Below are 20,027 nucleotides of genomic sequence, written 5' to 3'. Positions count from 1 at the left end.
TGTATGTATAGTGGATGTATTGTGGTGTATATATAGCGGTGTATGTATAGTGGATGTATTGTGCAGTATATATAGCGGTGTATGTATAGTGGATGTATTGTGGTGTATATATAGCGGTGTATGTATAGTGGATGTATTGTGGTGTATATAGCGGTGTATGTATAGTGGATGTATTGTGGTATATATATATAGCGGTGTATGTATAGTGGATGTATTGTGGTGTATATAGCGGTGGATGTATTGTGGTGTATATATAGCGGTGTATGTATAGTGGATGTATTGTGGTGTATATAGCGGTGTATGTATAGTGGATGTATTGTGGTATATATATATAGCGGTGTATGTATAGTGGATGTATTGTGGTGTATATAGCGGTGGATGTATTGTGCAGTATATATAGCGGTGTATGTTTAGTGGATGTATTGTGGTGTATATATAGCGGTGTATGTATAGTGGATGTATATATAGCGGTGTATGTATAGTGGATGTATTGTGGTGTATATATAGCGGTGTATGTATAGTGGATGTATTGTGGTGTATATATAGCAGTGTATGTATAGTGGATGTATTGTGGTATATATAGCGGTGTATGTATAGTGGATGTATTGTGGTGTATATAGCGGTGTATGTATAGTGGATGTATTGTGGTGTATATATAGCGGTGTATGTATAGTGGATGTATTGTGGTATATATATATAGCGGTGTATGTATAGTGGATGTATTGTGCAGTATATATAGCGGTGTATGTATAGTGGATGTATTGTGGTATATATAGCGGTGTATGTATAGTGGATGTATTGTGCAGTATATATAGCGGTGTATGTATAGTGGATGTATTGTGGTGTATATAGCTGGTGTATGTATAGTGGATGTATTGTGGTGTATATATAGCGGTGTATGTATAGTGGATGTATTGTGGTGTATATATAGCGGTGTATGTATAGTGGATGTATTGTGGTGTATATAGCGGTGTATGTATAGTGGATGTATTGTGCAGTATATATAGCGGTGTATGTATAGTGGATGTATTGTGCTGTATATATAGCGGTGTATGTATAGTGGATGTATTGTGGTGTATATAGCGGTGTATGTATAGTGGATGTATTGTGGTGTATATATAGCGGTGTATGTATAGTGGATGTATTGTGGTGTATATATAGCGGTGTATGTATAGTGGATGTATTGTGCAGTATATATAGCGGTGTATGTATAGTGGATGTATTGTGCAGTATATATAGCGGTGTATATATAGTGGATGTATTGTGGTGTGTATATATAGCGGTGTATGTATAGTGGATGTATTGTGGTGTATATATAGCGGTGTATGTATACTGGATGTATTGTGGTGTATATAGCGGTGTATGTATAGTGGATGTATTGTGGTGTATATATAGCGGTGTATGTATAGTGGATGTATTGTGGTGTATATATAGCGGTGTATGTATACTGGATGTATTGTGCTGTATATATAGCGGTGTATGTATAGTGGATGTATTGTGGTGTATGTATAGTGGATGTATAGTGGTGTATATATAGCGGTGTATGTATAGTGGATGTATAGTGGTGTGTATATATAGCGGTGTATGTATAGTGGATGTATTGTGGTGTATATATAGCGGTGTATGTATAGTGGATGGTGTATGTATAGTGGATGTATTGTGGTGTATATAGCGGTGTATGTATAGTGGATGTATAGTGGTATATATAGCGGTGTATGTATAGTGGATGTATTGTGGTGTGTATATATAGCGGTGTATGTATAGTGGATGTATTGTGGTGTATATATAGCGGTGTTTGTATAGTGGATGTATTGTGGTGTATATATAGCAGTGTATGTATAGTGGATGTATTGTGGTGTATATAGCGGTGTATGTATAGTGGATGTATAGTGGTGTATATATAGCAGTGTATGTATAGTGGATGTATTGTGGTGTGTATATATAGCGGTGTATGTATAGTGGATGTATTGTGGTGTATATATAGCGGTGTTTGTATAGTGGATGTATTGTGGTGTATATATAGCAGTGTATGTATAGTGGATGTATTGTGGTGTGTATATATAGCGGTGTATGTATAGTGGATGTATTGTGGTGTATATAGCGGTGTATGTATAGTGGATGTATAGTGGTATATATAGCGGTGTATGTTATATGGATGTATTTGGTGTATATATAGCGGTGTATGTATAGTGGATGTATTGTGCTGTATATTGCAGTGTATATATAGGGGATGTATTGTTATATACACTGTGTATATATAGTACAGTATATAGCTGAGTATACTCTCATTCTACCCCTGTATCTCTGCATATATATGTATACAGCTGATGTAATACATTGGGGACGACTGATGCACCTGCAGAGCTCTGGGGAGCGGTCGGCTCCTCCGGTCCAGCTGAGCGCATTTCCTTATATGGCAAATACAGCGTCTTATAGAGAAGCCGAGAGCCAGGGGCAAAGGTCGCTGCAGATTCAGGAGCTGCGCTCACTGCTCTGCTGACAGCCGGCTACACCTGACACACAGGTAAGAGCTCCGCACTGCTACACCTGACACACAGGTAAGAGCTCCGCACTGCTACACCTGACACACAGGTAAGAGCTCCGCACTGCTACACCTGACACACAGGTAAGAGCTCCGCACTGCTACACCTGACACACAGGTAAGAGCTCCGCACTGCTACACCTGACACACAGGTAAGAGCTCCGCACTGCTACACCTGTACACACAGGTTAAGAGCTCCGCACTGCTACACCTGACACCCAGGTAAGAGCTCCGCACTGCTACACCTGACACACAGGTAATAGCTCCGCACTGCTACACCTGACACACAGGTAAGAGCTCCGCACTGCTACACCTGACACACAGGTAAGAGCTCCGCACTGCTACACCTGACACACAGGTAAGAGCTCCGCACTGCTACACCTGACACACAGGGTAAGAGCCTCCGCACTGCTACACCTGACACACAGGTAAGAGCTCCGCACTGCTACACCTGACACACAGGTAAGAGCTCCGCACTGCTACACCTGACACACAGGTAAGAGCTCCGCACTGCTACACCTGACACACAGGTAAGAGCTCCGCACTGCTACACCTGACACACAGGTAAGAGCTCCGCACTGCTACACCTGACACCCAGGTATGAGCTCCGCACTGCTACACCTGACACACAGGTAAGAGCTCCGCACTGCTACACCTGACACACAGGTAAGAGCTCCGCACTGCTACACCTGACACACAGGTAAGAGCTCCGCACTGCTACACCTGACACACAGGTAAGAGCTCCGCACTGCTACACCTGACACCCAGGGAAGAGCTCCGCACTGCTACACCTGACACACAGGTAAGGGCTCCACTCTGCTACACCTGACACCCAGGTATGAGCTCCGCACTGCTACACCTGACACACAGGTAAGAGCTCCGCACTGCTACACCTGACACCCAGGGAAGAGCTCCGCACTGCTACACCTGACACACAGGTAAGGGCTCCACTCTGCTACACCTGACACACAGGTACGAGCTCTGCACTGCTACACAGGTATGAGCTCCGCACTGCTACACCTGAAACACAGGTACGAGCTCTGCTACACCTGACAAACAGGTAAGAGCTCCGCACTGCTACACCTGACACACAGGTAAGAGCTCCGCTCCACCTGACACACAGGTAAGAGCTCCGCACTGCTACACCTGACACACAGGTAAGAGCTCCGCACTGCTACACCTGACACCCAGGTATGAGCTCCGCACTGCTACACCTGACACACAGGTAAGAGCTCCGCACTGCTACACCTGACACACAGGTTAAGAGCTCCGCACTGCTACACCTGGACACACAGGTAAGAGCTCCGCACTGCTACACCTGACACACAGGTAAGAGCTCCGCACTGCTACACCTGACACCCAGGGAAGAGCTCCGCACTGCTACACCTGACACACAGGTAAGGGCTCCACTCTGCTACACCTGACACACAGGTACGAGCTCTGCACTGCTACACAGGTATGAGCTCCGCACTGCTACACCTGAAACACAGGTACGAGCTCTGCTACACCTGACAAACAGGTAAGAGCTCCGCACTGCTACACCTGACACACAGGTAAGAGCTCCGCTACACCTGACACACAGGTAAGAGCTCCGCTCCACCTGACACACAGGTAAGAGCTCCGCTCCACCTGACACACAGGTAAGGGCTCTGCTACACCTGACACACAGGTAAGAGCTCTGCTCCACCTGACACACAGGTAAGAGCTCCGCTCCACCTGACACACAGGTAAGAGCTCCGCTCCACCTGACACACAGGTAAGAGCTCCGCTCCACCTGACACACAGGTAAGAGCTCCGCTCCACCTGACACACAGGTAAGAGCTCCGCTCCACCTGACACACAGGTAAGAGCTCCGCTCCACCTGACACACAGGTAAGAGCTCCGCACTGCTACACCTGACACACAGGTACGAGCTCTGCTACACCTGACACACAGTTACGAGCTCTGCTACGCCTGACACCCAGGTAACAGCTCCGCACTGCTACACCTGACACACAGGTAAGAGCTCCGCACTTCTACACCTGACACACAGGTAAGAGCTCCGCTACACCTGACACACAGGTAAGAGCTCCGCTCCACCTGACACACAGGTAAGAGCTCCGCTCCACCTGACACACAGGTAAGGGCTCTGCTACACCTGACACACAGGTAAGAGCTCCGCTCCACCTGACACACAGGTAAGAGCTCCGCTCCACCTGACACACAGGTAAGAGCTCCGCTCCACCTGACACACAGGTAAGAGCTCCGCTCCACCTGACACACAGGTAAGAGCTCCGCTCCACCTGACACACAGGTAAGAGCTCCGCTCCACCTGACACACAGGTAAGAGCTCCGCTCCACCTGACACACAGGTAAGAGCTCCGCTCCACCTGACACACAGGTAAGAGCTCCGCACTGCTACACCTGACACACAGGTACGAGCTCTGCTACACCTGACACACAGTTACGAGCTCTGCTACGCCTGACACCCAGGTAAGAGCTCCGCTACACCTGACACACAGTTACGAGCTCTGCTACGCTTGACACACAGGTAAGAGCTCCGCAGTGCTACACCTGACACCCAGGTAAGGGCTCTGCTACACCTGACACACAGGTAAGAGCTCCGCTCCACCTGACACACAGTTACGAGCTCTGCTACACCTGACACACAGGTAAGAGCTCCGCACTGCTACACCTGACACACAGGTACGAGCTCTGCTACACCTGACACACAGGTAAGAGCTCCGCACTGCTACGCCTGACAAACAGGTAAGAGCTCCGCTACACCTGACACACAGTTACGAGCTCTGCTACACCTGACACACAGTTACGAGCTCTGCTACACCTGACACACAGGTAAGAGCTCCGCTACACCTGACACACAGTTACGAGCTCCGCTACACCTGACACACAGTTACGAGCTCTGCTACGCCTGACACACAGGTAAGAGCTCCGCACTGCTACGCCTGACACCCAGGTAAGAGCTCCGCTACACCTGACACACAGTTACAAGCTCTGCTACGCCTGACACACAGGTAAGAGCTCCGCAGTGCTACACCTGACACCCAGGTAAGGGCTCTGCTACACCTGACACACAGGTAGGAGCTCCGCTCCACCTGACACACAGGTAGGAGCTCTGCTCCACCTGACACACAGGTAAGAGCTCCGCACTGCTACGCCTGACACCCAGGTAAGAGCTCCGCTACACCTGACACAGTTATGAGCTCTGCTACGCCTGACACACAGGTAAGAGCTCCGCAGTGCTACACCTGACACCCAGGTAAGGGCTCTGCTACACCTGACACACAGGTAAGAGCTCCGCTCCACCTGACACACAGGTAAGAGCTCCGCTCCACCTGACACACAGGTAAGAGCTCCGCACTGCTACACCTGACACACAGGTACGAGCTCTGCTACACCTGACACACAGGTAAGAGCTCCGCACTGCTACACCTGACACACAGGTACGAGCTCTGCTACACCTGACACACAGTTACGAGCTCTGCTACACCTGACACCCAGGTAAGGGCTCTGCTACACCTGACACACAGTTACGAGCTCTGCTACACCTGACACCCAGGGAAGAGCTCCGCTACACCTGACACACAGTTACGAGCTCTGCTACACCTGACACACAGGGAAGAGCTCCGCACTGCTACACCTGACACCCAGGGAAGAGCTCCGCTACACCTGACACACAGTTACGAGCTCTGCTACACCTGACACCCAGGGAAGAGCTCCGCACTGCTACACCTGACACCCAGGTATGAGCTCCGCACTGCTACACCTGACACACAGTTACGAGCTCTGCTACGCCTGACACCCAGGTAAGGGCTCTGCTACACCTGACACACAGTTACGAGCTCTGCTACACCTGACACCCAGGGAAGAGCTCCGCTACACCTGACACACAGTTACGAGCTCTGCTACACCTGACACCCAGGGAAGAGCTCCGCACTGCTACACCTGACACCCAGGTATGAGCTCCGCACTGCTACACCTGACACAGTTACGAGCTCTGCTACACCTGACACACAGGTAAGAGCTCCGCACTGCTACACCTGACACCCAGGTATGAGCTCCGCACTGCTACACCTGACACAGTTACGAGCTCTGCTACGCCTGACACCCAGGTAAGGGCTCTGCTACACCTGACACACAGTTACGAGCTCTGCTACACCTGACACCCAGGGAAGAGCTCCGCACTGCTACACCTGACACCCAGGTAAGGGCTCTGCTACACCTGACACCCAGGTAAGAGCTCCGCTCCACCTGACACATAGATAAGAGCTCCGCTCCACCTGACACACAGGTAAGAGCTCCGCACTGCTACACCTGACACACAGGTACGAGCTCTGCTACACCTGACACACAGTTACGAGCTCTGCTACACCTGACACACAGTTACGAGCTCTGCTACGCCTGACACCCAGGTAAGAGCTCCGCACTGCTACACCTGACACACAGGTAAGAGCTCCGCACTGCTACACCTGACACCCAGGTAAGGGCTCTGCTACGCCTGACACCCAGGTAAGGGCTCTGCTCAGCACTGACATTATGTGGGGTCCTGAGCTGTAGTGCAGGGGCCCCAGAGGATGAGCGGCGGCTCCAGAGATGGCAGGGCTATGATGGATCCTCCGGCACCGTACACTGTGTGCTAATGGGATTGCAGTATTCCCTCCTTACGGTAGAGCGGTAGTTTTGGTTTATCTTGCCGGTCACATGACCTGACATGTCGGCTATTTATAAGGTTACACACACACTAGTCGCGGTATAAGATGATCTGTATGCGGTGAGATGGAGGCGCTATCTAGTGTAGTATCCAAGCACAGGTTAGTAGAGGTGAACAGCGATCTGCATAGGCACAAGTCCATTGTAGAAGCTGACCGCTGCCGGCTCTAGGAGACCTATTAGAGTTACTATCTGTATATAAGAGTGTTTGCTGTGTATATCTACATGCCTGAGGAAGGCTCTGCCTTATTATAGAGCCGTAATAATTCTTCACTGTATATACCTATGCCTATGGTTATATACTAAGCGGCATTTGCTACCACTGTGCATGTCACCTGCGCCGGACTCATCCAAGGTCTTCCTGTCCCAGACGGCTGCTGCTGGGAAACCTCTACTTTTATGGTGCCTTTACACAGACAGATTATTGAAGCCAAAGCAAGGAATGGATGTGACCTCTTCTCTGTTTAAAGTCTCTTCCTGGCTTTGGCTTCAATGATCTGTCAGATAATCTGTCTGTGTGAGCGCCCCTCCTGACATTGTATAAGTGGATGATCTGAGGGGCGTCCAGCTTCCTGCCATACATCCTCCATTACACAACCTGTATTATAGGATCTCTCTGCGGAGCGCATCGCCCTAGGAGTCCCCGCAGCCACTGGACTACTCCTTTAGCCAACATTCCGTGGCCTGTTACAGAGCGCAGGCAGTTACGAGGTTGGCCCCTTTAGGTGCAGAGCACAGGCAGTTGCAGAGCGCGGCCCCTTTAGGTGCAGAGCACAGGCAGTTGCAGAGCGCGGCCCCTTTAGGTGCACAGCACAGGCAGTTGCAGAGCGCGGCCCCTTCGGTTGCACAGCACAGGCAGTTGCAGAGCGCGGCCCCTTCGGTTGCACAGCACAGGCATTTGCAGAGCGCGGCCCCTTTGGTTGCAGAGCACAGGCAGTTGCAGAGCGTGGCCCCTTCGGTTGCAGACCACAGGCAGTTGCAGAGCGCGTCCCCTTCGGTTGCAGAGCGCGGCCCCTTCGGTTGCACAGCACAGGCAGTTGCAGAGCGCGACCCCTTCGGTTGCAGAGCACAGGCAGTTGCAGAGCGTGGCCCCTTCGGTTGCAGACCACAGGCAGTTGCAGAGCGCGTCCCCTTCGGTTGCAGAGCACAGGCAGTTGCAGAGCGTGGCCCCTTCGGTTGCAGAGCACAGGCAGTTGCAGAGCGCGACCCCTTCAGTTGCAGAGCACAGGCAGTTGCAGAGCGCGACCCCTTCGGTTGCAGAGCACAGGCAGTTGCAGAGAGCGGCCCCTTCGGTTGCAGAGCACAGGCAGTTGCAGAAGCGCGACCCCTTCGGTTGCAGAGCACAGGCAGTTGCAGAGCGCGGCCCCTTCGGTTGCAGAGCACAGGCAGTTGCAGAGCGCGGCCCCTTCGGTTGCAGAGCACAGGCAGTTGCAGAGCGCGGCCCCCTTCGGTTGCAGAGCACAGGCAGTTGCAGAGCGCGGCCCCTTCGGTTGCAGAGCACAGGCAGTTGCAGAGCGCGGCCCCTTTGGGTGCAGAGCCTGGCCACAACATCGCAGAGCAGCATCCCCCAACACTGCAGGGCGGCCATGTTTTCCACACCCGTCAGGACTCTGGCAAGTTGTGTGTGAGCAATATTAGTGATAGGGACGACCCCAGGACAGAAGCGGGGGAGGTGGGCGTACACCACCCAGGATACACGGCCAACAAATGGGGCAAATTCCGCTCCTGCACTGCAGCCATATAACCAGCGGGGGCAAAGTCTTATTACCAGTTATTACACATTAACAGACCAGCAACTTTACCCTGACTACACAGGTCACTGTACCACACATCATAGGCTTAGATACAGAGGCTCAGCGAGCAGGACACATCATAGGCTTAGATACAGAGGCCTAGTGGGCAGAAGGAAACATCATAGGCTTAGATACAGTGGCCTAGTGGGCAGAAGGAAACATCATAGGCTTAGATACAGAGGCCTAGTGGGCAGAAGGAAACATCATAGGCTTAGATACAGAGGCCTAGTGGGCAGAAGGAAACATCATAGGCTTAGATACAGTGGCCTAGTGGGCAGAAGGAAACATCATAGGCTTAGATACAGAGGCCTAGTGGGCAGAAGGAAACATCATAGGCTTAGATACAGAGGCCTAGTGGGCAGAAGGAAACATCATAGGCTTAGATACAGAGGCCTAGTGGGCAGAAGGAAACATCATAGGCTTAGATACAGAGGCCTAGTGGGCAGAAGGAAACATCATAGGCTTAGATACAGAGGCCTAGTGGGCAGAAGGAAACATCATAGGCTTAGATACAGAGGCCTAGTGGGCCAGAAGGAAACATCATAGGCTTAGATACAGAGGCCTAGTGGGCAGAAGGAACATCATAGGCTTAGATACAGAGGCCTAGTGGGCAGAAGGAAACATCATAGGCTTAGATACAGAGGCCTAGTGGGCAGAAGGGAAACATCATAGGCTTAGATACAGAGGCCTAGTGGGCAGAAGGAAAACATCATAGGCTTAGATACAGAGGCCTAGTGGGCAGAAGGAAACATCATAGGCTTAGATACAGAGGCATAGTGGGCAGAAGGGAAAACATCATAGGCTTAGATACAGTGGCCTAGTAGGCAGAAGGAAACATCATAGGCTTAGATACAGAGGCCTAGTGGGCAGAAGGAAACATCATAGGCTTAGATACAGAGGCCTAGTGGGCAGAAGGAAACATCATAGGCTTAGATACAGTGGCCTAGTAGGCAGAAGGAAACATCATAGGCTTAGATACAGAGGCCTAGTGGGCAGAAGGACACATCATAGGCTTAGATACAGAGGGCATAGTAGCAGAATGAAACATCATAGGCTTAGATCATTGGCCTAGTAGGCAGAAGGAAACATCATAGGCTTAGATACAGTGGCCTAGTAGGCAGAAGGAAACATCATAGGCTTAGATACAGAGGCCTAGTGGGCAGAAGGAAACATCATAGGCTTAGATACAGTGGCCTAGTAGGCAGAAGGAAACATCATAGGCTTAGATACAGAGGCCTAGTGGGCAGAAGGAAACATCATAGGCTTAGATACAGTGGCCTAGTAGGCAGAAGGAAACATCATAGGCTTAGATACAGAGGCCTAGTGGGCAGAAGGACACATCATAGGCTTAGATACAGAGGCCCAGCAGCCCGTATCACACAGGTTCAGATACAGTGACTTAGCAAAGGGTGTTACACATCACAGGCTTAGATACAATGTAATCCTGGCAGCTGAGATTACAGGATGGTACAAGGAAAGTCCAGTCCATGCGGGTTGGTCACATGATGGGAGCAGGAGTGGCGCCATCTTATAGTGAGATTCTCTGTGTTACCAATGGCGACCAATCCCAGCTCCCATGGCGACCAATCCCAGCTCCTATGGCAACCAATCCCAGCTCCCATGGCGACCAATCCCAGCTCCCATGGCGACCAATCCCAGCTCCCATGGCGACCAATCCCAGCTCCCATGGCGACCAATCCCAGCTCCTATGGCAACCAATCCCAGCTCCCATGGCGACCAATCCCAGCTCCTATGGCAACCAATCCCAGCTCCCATGGCGACCAATCCCAGCTCCTATGGCGACCAATCACAGCTCCCATGGCGACCAATCACAGCTCCCATAGAAACCAATCCCTGTTCCCATAGAATCAATCACAGCTCCCATAGCGACCAATCACAGCTCAGCTTTCACTTTTCCAGAGCAATGAAAAAAGGAAAACTGAGCTGCGGCATGGGAGCTGTGATACTATAATATAGTATATACCTGTAGGGATCAGGATACAGGGGGATCCCCATCATATATAATATAGTATATACCTGTAGGGATCAGGATACAGGGGGATCCCCATCATATATAATATAGTATATAACTGTAGGGATCAGGATAGAGGGGTAACCCCATCTATATATAATATAGTATATACCTGTAGGGATCAGGATACAGGGGGATCCCCATCATTTATAATATAGTATATACCTGTAGGGATCAGGATACAGGGGTAACCCCATCATATATAATATAGTATATATAATATGATGATATATAATATAGTATATACCTGTAGGGATCAGGATACAGGGGGATCCCCATCATATATAATATAGTATATACCTGTAGGGATCAGGATACGAGGGGTAACCCCATCTATATATAATATAGTATATACCTGTAGGGATCAGGATACAGGGGGTAACCCCATCTATATATAATATAGTATATACCTGTAGGGATCAGGATACAGGGGTATCCCCATCATATATAATATAGTATATACCTGTAGGGATCAGGATACAGGGGGAACCCCATCATATATAATATAGTATATACCTGTAGGGATCAGGATACAGGGGTAACCCCATCATATATAATATAGTATATACCTGTAGGGATCAGGATTCAGGGGGTAACCCCATCTATATATAATATAGTATATACCTGTAGGGATCAGGATACAGGGGATTCCCATCATATATAATATAGTATATACCTGTAGGGATCAGGATACAGGGGTAATCCCATCATATATAATATAGTATATACCTGTAGGGATCAGGATACAGGGGTAATCCCCATCATATATAATATAGTATATACCTGTAGGGATCAGGATACAGGGGTAACCCATCATATATATATAGTATATACCTGTAGGGATCAGGATAGAGGGGTAACCCCATCTATATATAATATAGTATATACCTGTAGGGATCAGGATACAGGGGGATCCCCATCATATATAATATAGTATATACCTGTAGGGATCAGGATACAGGGGGATCCCCATCATATATAATATAGTATATACCTGTAGGGATCAGGATACAGGGGGTAACCCCATCATATATAATATAGTATATACCTGTAGGGATCAGGATACAGGGGTAAACCCATCATATATAATATAGTATATACCTGTAGGGATCAGGATACAGGGGATCCCATCATATATAATATAGTATATACCTGTAGGATCAGGATAGAGGGGGATTCCATCATATATAATATAGTATATAACTGTAGGGATCAGGATACAGGGGATCCCCATCATATATAATATAGTATATACCTGTAGGGATCAGGATACAGGGGGATCCCATCATATATAATATAGTATATACCTGTAGGGATCAGGATACAGGGGTAACCCCATCATATATAATATAGTATATATAATATGATGATATATAATATAGTATATACCTGTAGGGATCAGGATACAGGGGGATCCCCATCATATATAATATAGTATATACCTGTAGGGATCAGGATACAGGGGTAACCCCATCATATATAATATAGTATATACCTGTAGGGATCAGGATAGAGGGGTAACCCCATCTATATATAATATAGTATATACCTGTAGGGATCAGGATACAGGGGGATCCCCATCATATATAATATAGTATATACCTGTAGGGATCAGGATACAGGGGGATCCCCATCATATATAATATAGTATATACCTGTAGGGATCAGGATACAGGGGTAACCCCATCATATATAATATAGTATATACCTGTAGGGATCAGGATAGAGGGGTAACCCCAATCTATATATAATATAGTATATACCTGTAGGGATCAGGATACAGGGGGATTCCCATCATAATATAATATAGTATATACCTGTAGGGATCAGGATACAGGGGGATTCCCATCATATATAATTATAGTATATACCTGTAGGGATCAGGATACAGGGGTAACCCCATCATATATAAGTATAGTATATACCTGTAGGGATCAGGATACAGGGGTAACCCCATCATATATAATATAGTATATACCTGTAGGGATCAGGATACAGGGGTAACCCATCATATATAATATAGTATATACCTGTAGGGATCAGGATACAGGGGATACCCCATCATATATAATATAGTATATACCTGTAGGGATCAGGATAGAGGGGGTAACCCCATCATATATAATATAGTATATACCTGTAGGGATCAGGATACAGGGGGTAACCCCATCATATATAATATAGTATATACCTGTAGGGATCAGGATACAGGGGGATCCCCATCATATATAATATAGTATATACCTGTAGGGATCAGGATACAGGGGTATTCCCATCATATATAATATAGTATATAACTGTAGGGATCAGGATACAGGGGGATTCCCATCATATATAATATAGTATATACCTGTAGGGATCAGGATACAGGGGTAACCCCATCATATATAATATAGTATATACCTGTAGGGATCAGGATACAGGGGGATTCCCATCATATATAATATAGTATATACCTGTAGGGATCAGGATAGAGGGGGATTCCCATCATATATAATATAGTATATACCTGTAGGGATCAGGATACAGGGGTAACCCACTCAAATATAATATAGTATATACCTGTAGGGATCAGGATAGAGGGGGATTCCCATCATATATAATATAGTATATACCTGTAGGGATCAGGATACAGGGGGATTCCCATCATATATAATATAGTATATACCTGTAGGGATCAGGATAGAGGGGTAACCCCATCATATATAATATAGTATATACCTGTAGGGATCAGGATACAGGGGTAACCCCATCATATATAATATAGTATATACCTGTAGGGATCAGGATACAGGGGGATTCCCATCATATATAACTATAGTATATACCTGTAGGGATCAGGATACAGGGGTAACCCCATCATATATAATATAGTATATACCTGTAGGGATCAGGATAGACGGTGTAACCCATCTATATATAATATAGTATATACCTGTAGGGATCAGATACAGGGGGATCCCCATCATATATAATATAGTATATACCTGTAGGGATCAGGATACAGGGGGATTCCCATCATATATAATATAGTATATACCTGTAGGGATCAGGATACAGGGGTAACCCCATCATATATAATATAGTATATACCTGTAGGGACAGGATACAGGGGAACCCCATCAATATATATATAGTATATACCTGTAGGGATCAGGATACAGGGGGTTACCCATCATATATAATATAGTATATACCTGTAGGGATCAGGATAGAGGGGGATCGCCATCATATATAATATAGTATATACCTGTAGGGATCAGGATACGAGGGGGATTCCCATCATATATAATATAGTATATACCTGTAGGGATCAGGATACAGGGGATTCCCATCATATATAATATAGTATATACCTGTAGGGATCAGGATACAGGGGTAACCCCATCATATATAATATAGTATATACCTGTAGGGATCAGGATACAGGGGATCCCCATCATATATAATATAGTATATACCTGTAGGGATCAGGATACAGGGGGATTCCCATCATATATAATATAGTATATACCTGTAGGGATCAGGATACAGGGGTAATCCCCATCATATATAATATAGTATATACTGTAGGGATCAGGATACAGGGGTATCCCCATCATATATAATATAGTATATACCTGTAGGGATCAGGATACAGGGGTATCCCCATCATATATAATATAGTATATACCTGTAGGGATCAGGATACAGGGGTAACCCCATCATATATAATATAGTATATACCTGTAGGGATCAGGATACAGGGGGAATCCCATCATATATAATATAGTATATACCTGTAGGGATCAGGATACAGGGGGATCCCCCATCATATATAATATAGTATATACCTGTAGGGATCAGGATAGAGGGGTAACCCCATCATATATAATATAGTATATACCTGTAGGGATCAGGATACAGGGGTAACCCATCAATAATAATATAGTATATACCTGTAGGGATCATGATACAGGGGATCCCCATATATAATATAGTATATCCTGTAGGGATCAGGATACAGGGGGAACCCCATCATATATAATATAGTATATACCTGTAGGGATCAGGATAGAGGGGATCCCCATCATATATAATATAGTATATACCTGTAGGGATCAGGATACAGGGGTATTCCCATTCATATATAATATAGTATATACCTGTAGGGATCAGGATAGAGGGGATTCCCCCTCATTTATATAATATAGTATATACCTGTAGGGATCAGGATAAGGGGGTAACCCCCATCATATATAATATAGTATATACCTGTAGGGATCAGGATACAGGGGTAACCCCCATCATATATAATATAGTATATACCTGTAGGGATCAGGATACAGGGGGAACCCCATCATATATAATCTAGTATATACCTGTAGGGATCAGGATAGGGGGATTCCCATCATATATAATATCGTATATACCTGTAGGGATCAGGATAGCGGGGTAATCCCCATCATATATAATATAGTATATACCTGTAGGGATCAGGATACAGGGGTAACCCCATCATATATAATATAGTATATACCTGTAGGGATCAGGATACGGGGGTAACCCCATCATATATAATATAGTATATACCTGTAGGGATCAGGATACAGGGGTAACCCCATCATATATAATATAGTATATACCTGTAGGGATCAGGATACAGGGGGATTCCCATCTATAATAATATAGTATATACCTGTAGGGATCAGGATACAGGGGGATCCCCATCATATATAATATAGTATATACCTGTAGGATCAGGATACAGGGGGCTCCCCATCATATATAATATAGTATATACCTGTAGGGATCAGGATACAGGGGTAACCCCATCATATATAATATAGTATATACCTGTAGGGATCAGGATTACAGGGGGTAACCCATCATATATAATATAGTATATACCTGTAGGGATCAGGATAGCAGGGGATCCCCAATCATATATAATATGTATATACCTGTAGGGATCAGGATACAGGGGGATCCCATCATATATAATATAGTATATACCTGTAGGGATCAGGATACAGGGGTACCCCATCATATATAATATAGTATATACCTGTAGGGATCAGGATACAGGGGGATCCCCATCATATATAATATAGTATATACCTGTAGGGATCAGGATACAGGGGGATCCCCATCATATATAATATAGTATATACCTGTAGGGATCAGGATTACAGGGGTAACCCCATCATATATAATATAGTATATACCTGTAGGGATCAGGATACGGGGGATTCCCCATCATATATAATATAGTATATACCTGTAGGGATCAGGATAGAGGGGATCCCATCATTATAATATAGTATATACCTGTAGGGATCAGGATACAGGGGTAACCCCATCATATATAATATAGTATATACCTGTAGGGATCAGTATACAGGGGTAACCCCATCATATATAATATAGTATATACCTGTAGGATCAGGATAGAGTGGGTAATCCCCATCATATATAATATAGTATATACCTGTAGGGATCAGGATAGAGGGGATACCGCATCATATATAATATAGTATATACCTGTAGGGATCAGGATACAGGGGTAACTCCCATCATATATAATATAGTATATACCTGTAGGGATCAGGATACAGGGGATCCCATCATATATAATAGTATATACCTGTAGGATCAGGATAGAGGGGATCCCCATCATTATAATATAGTATATACCTGTAGGGATCAGGATACAGGGGTAACCCCATCATATTATAATAAGTATATACCTGTAGGGATCAGATACAGGGGGTAACCCCATCATATATATATAGTATATACTGTAGGGATCAGGATACAGGGGTAACCCCATCATATATAATATAGTATATACCTGTAGGGATCAAGGATACAGGGGGTAACCCCATCATATATAATATAGTATATACCTGTAGGGGATCAGGATACAGGGGTAAACCCCATCATATATAATATAGTATATACCTGTAGGGATCAGGATACAGGGGTAACCCCATCATATATAATATAGTATATACCTGTAGGGATCAGGATACAGGGGTAACCCCATCATATATAATATAGTATATACCTGTAGGGATCAGGATACAGGGGTAATTCCCATCATATATAATATAGTATATACCTGTAGGGATCAGGATACAGGGTACCCCATCATATATAATATAGTATATACCTGTAGGGATCAGGATACAGGGGTAACCCCATCATATATAATATAGTATATACCTGTAGGGATCAGGATAGAGGGGTAACCCATCATATATAATATAGTATATACCTGTAGGGATCAGGATACAGGGGGATACCCCATCATATATAATATAGTATATACCTGTAGGGATCAGGATACAGGGGTAATCCCCATCATATATAATATAGTATATACCTGTAGGGATCAGGATACAGGGGTAACCCCATCATATATAATATAGTATATACCTGTAGGGATCAGGATACAGGGGTAACCCCATCATATATAATATAGTATATACCTGTAGGGATCAGGATACAGGGGATCCCCATCATATATAATATAGTATATACCTGTAGGGATCAGGATACAGGGGGATTCCCATCATATATAATATAGTATATACCTGTAGGGATCAGGATACAGGGGGACCCCATCATATATAATATAGTATATACCTGTAGGGATCAGGATACAGGGGATCCCCATCATATATAATATAGTATATACCTGTAGGGATCAGGATACAGGGGAACCCCATCATATATAATATAGTATATACCTGTAGGGATCAGGATACAGGGGTAACCCATCATATATAATATAGTATATACCTGTAGGGATCAGGATACAGGGGATCCCATCATATATAATATAGTATATACCTGTAGGGATCAGGATACAGGGGTAACCCATCATATATAATATAGTATATACCTGTAGGGATCAGGATACAGGGGTAACCCCATCATATATAATATAGTATATACCTGTAGGGATCAGGATACAGGGGTAACCCCATCATATATAATATAGTATATACTGTAGGGATCAGGATACAGGGGTAACCCCATCATATATAATATAGTATATACCTGTAGGGATCAGGATACAGGGGGACCCCATCATATATAATATAGTATATACCTGTAGGGATCAGGATACAGGGGTAACCCATCATATATAATATAGTATATACCTGAGGGATCAGGATACAGGGGTAACCCCATATATATATATAGTATATACCTGTAGGGATCAGGATACAGGGGGATCCCCATCATATATAATATAGTATATACCTGTAGGGATCAGGATACAGGGGGAAACCCATCATATATAATATAGTATATACCTGTAGGGATCAGGATACAGGGGGATCCCCATCATATATAATATAGTATATACTGTAGGGATCAGGATACAGGGGTAACCCCATCATATATAATATAGTATATACCTGTAGGGATCAGGATACAGGGGTAACCCCATCATATATAATATAGTATATACCTGTAGGGATCAGGATACAGGGGAATCCCCATCATATATAATATAGTATATACCTGTAGGGATCAGGATACAGGGGTAACCCCATCTATATATAATATAGTATATACCTGTAGGGATCAGGATACAGGGGGAACCCCATCATATATAATATAGTATATACCTGTAGGGATCAGGATACAGGGGTAACCCCATCATATATAATATAGTATATACCTGTAGGGATCAGGATAGAGGGGGATTCACCCATCATATATAATATAGTATATACCTGTAGGGATCAGGATACAGGGGTGAACCCCATCATATATAATATAGTATATACCTGTAGGGATCAGGATACAGGGGTAACCCCATCATATATAATATAGTATATACCTTAGGGATCAGGATACAGGGGGTAACCCATCTATTATAATATAGTATATACCTGTAGGGATCAGGATACGAGGGTAACCCATCATATATAATATAGTATATACCTGTAGGGATCAGGATACAGGGGGGAACCCCATCATATATAATATAGTATATACCGTAGGGATCAGGATACAGGGGATTCCCCATCATATATAATATAGTATATACCTGTAGGGATCAGGATACAGGGTAACCCCATCTATATATATATAGTAGTATACCTGTAGGGATCAGGATAGAGGGGATCCCATCATATATAATATAGTATATACCTGTAGGGATCAGGATACAGGGGTAACCCCATCATATATAATATAGTATATACCTGTAGGGATCAGGATAGAGGGGATTTCCCATCATATATAATATAGTATATACATGTAGGGATCAGGATACAGGGGAACCCATCATAAATAATATAGTATATACCTGTAGGGATCAGGATACAGGGGTAACCCCATCATATATAATATAATATACTGTAGGGATCAGGATACAGGGGGATCCCCATCATATATATAATTAGGGATCAGGATACAGGGGTAACCCCATCATATATAATATAGTATATACCTGTAGGGATCAGGATACAGGGGTAACCCATCATATATAATATAGTATATACCTGTAGGGTCAGGATACAGGGGATACCCATCATATATAATATAGTATATACCTGTAGGGATCAGGATACAGGGGTAGCCCATCATATATATATAGTATATACCTGTAGGGCATCAGGATACAGGGGATACCCCATCATATATATAGAGATATACCTGTATTTGGATCAGGATACAGGGGGTAAAAACCCATCATATATAATATAGTATATACCTGTAGGGATCAGGATACAGGGGATCCCATCATATATATATAGTATATACCTGTAGGGATCAGGATAGAGGGGATCCCCATCATATATAATATAGTATATACCTGTAGGGATCAGGATAGAGGGGGAACCCCATCATTATAATATAGTATATACCTGTAGGGATCAGATACAGGGGTAACCCCATCATATATAATATAGTATATACTGTAGGGATCAGGAAGAGGGGGATT

At 44.9% G+C, this 20,027-nt stretch overlaps 1 protein-coding gene across 6 annotated transcripts in view; it reads left to right on the top strand.

Moving 5' to 3' along the window:
• Positions 1-2,422: 2,422 nt before the first annotated feature.
• The window catches only part of VIL1 (villin 1), a 166,321-nt gene continuing 148,716 nt past the window's right edge, over positions 2,423-20,027 (top strand). Inside the window, exon 1 of one of the 6 annotated variants that reach the window (XM_069982257.1) lies at positions 2,423-2,524. The gene's annotated coding sequence lies outside the window, so the exon portion shown is untranslated. The other 5 variants (XM_069982262.1, XM_069982261.1, XM_069982259.1 and 2 more) reach the window with 5 other exon arrangements.

This window comes from Dendropsophus ebraccatus, chromosome 9 (genome assembly GCF_027789765.1).
Source record: "Dendropsophus ebraccatus isolate aDenEbr1 chromosome 9, aDenEbr1.pat, whole genome shotgun sequence".
NCBI classification, from domain to species: Eukaryota; Metazoa; Chordata; class Amphibia; order Anura; family Hylidae; genus Dendropsophus; species Dendropsophus ebraccatus.
Note: the sequence above shows the minus strand (reverse complement) of the source record. Positions and strands in the feature narration are given on the sequence as shown.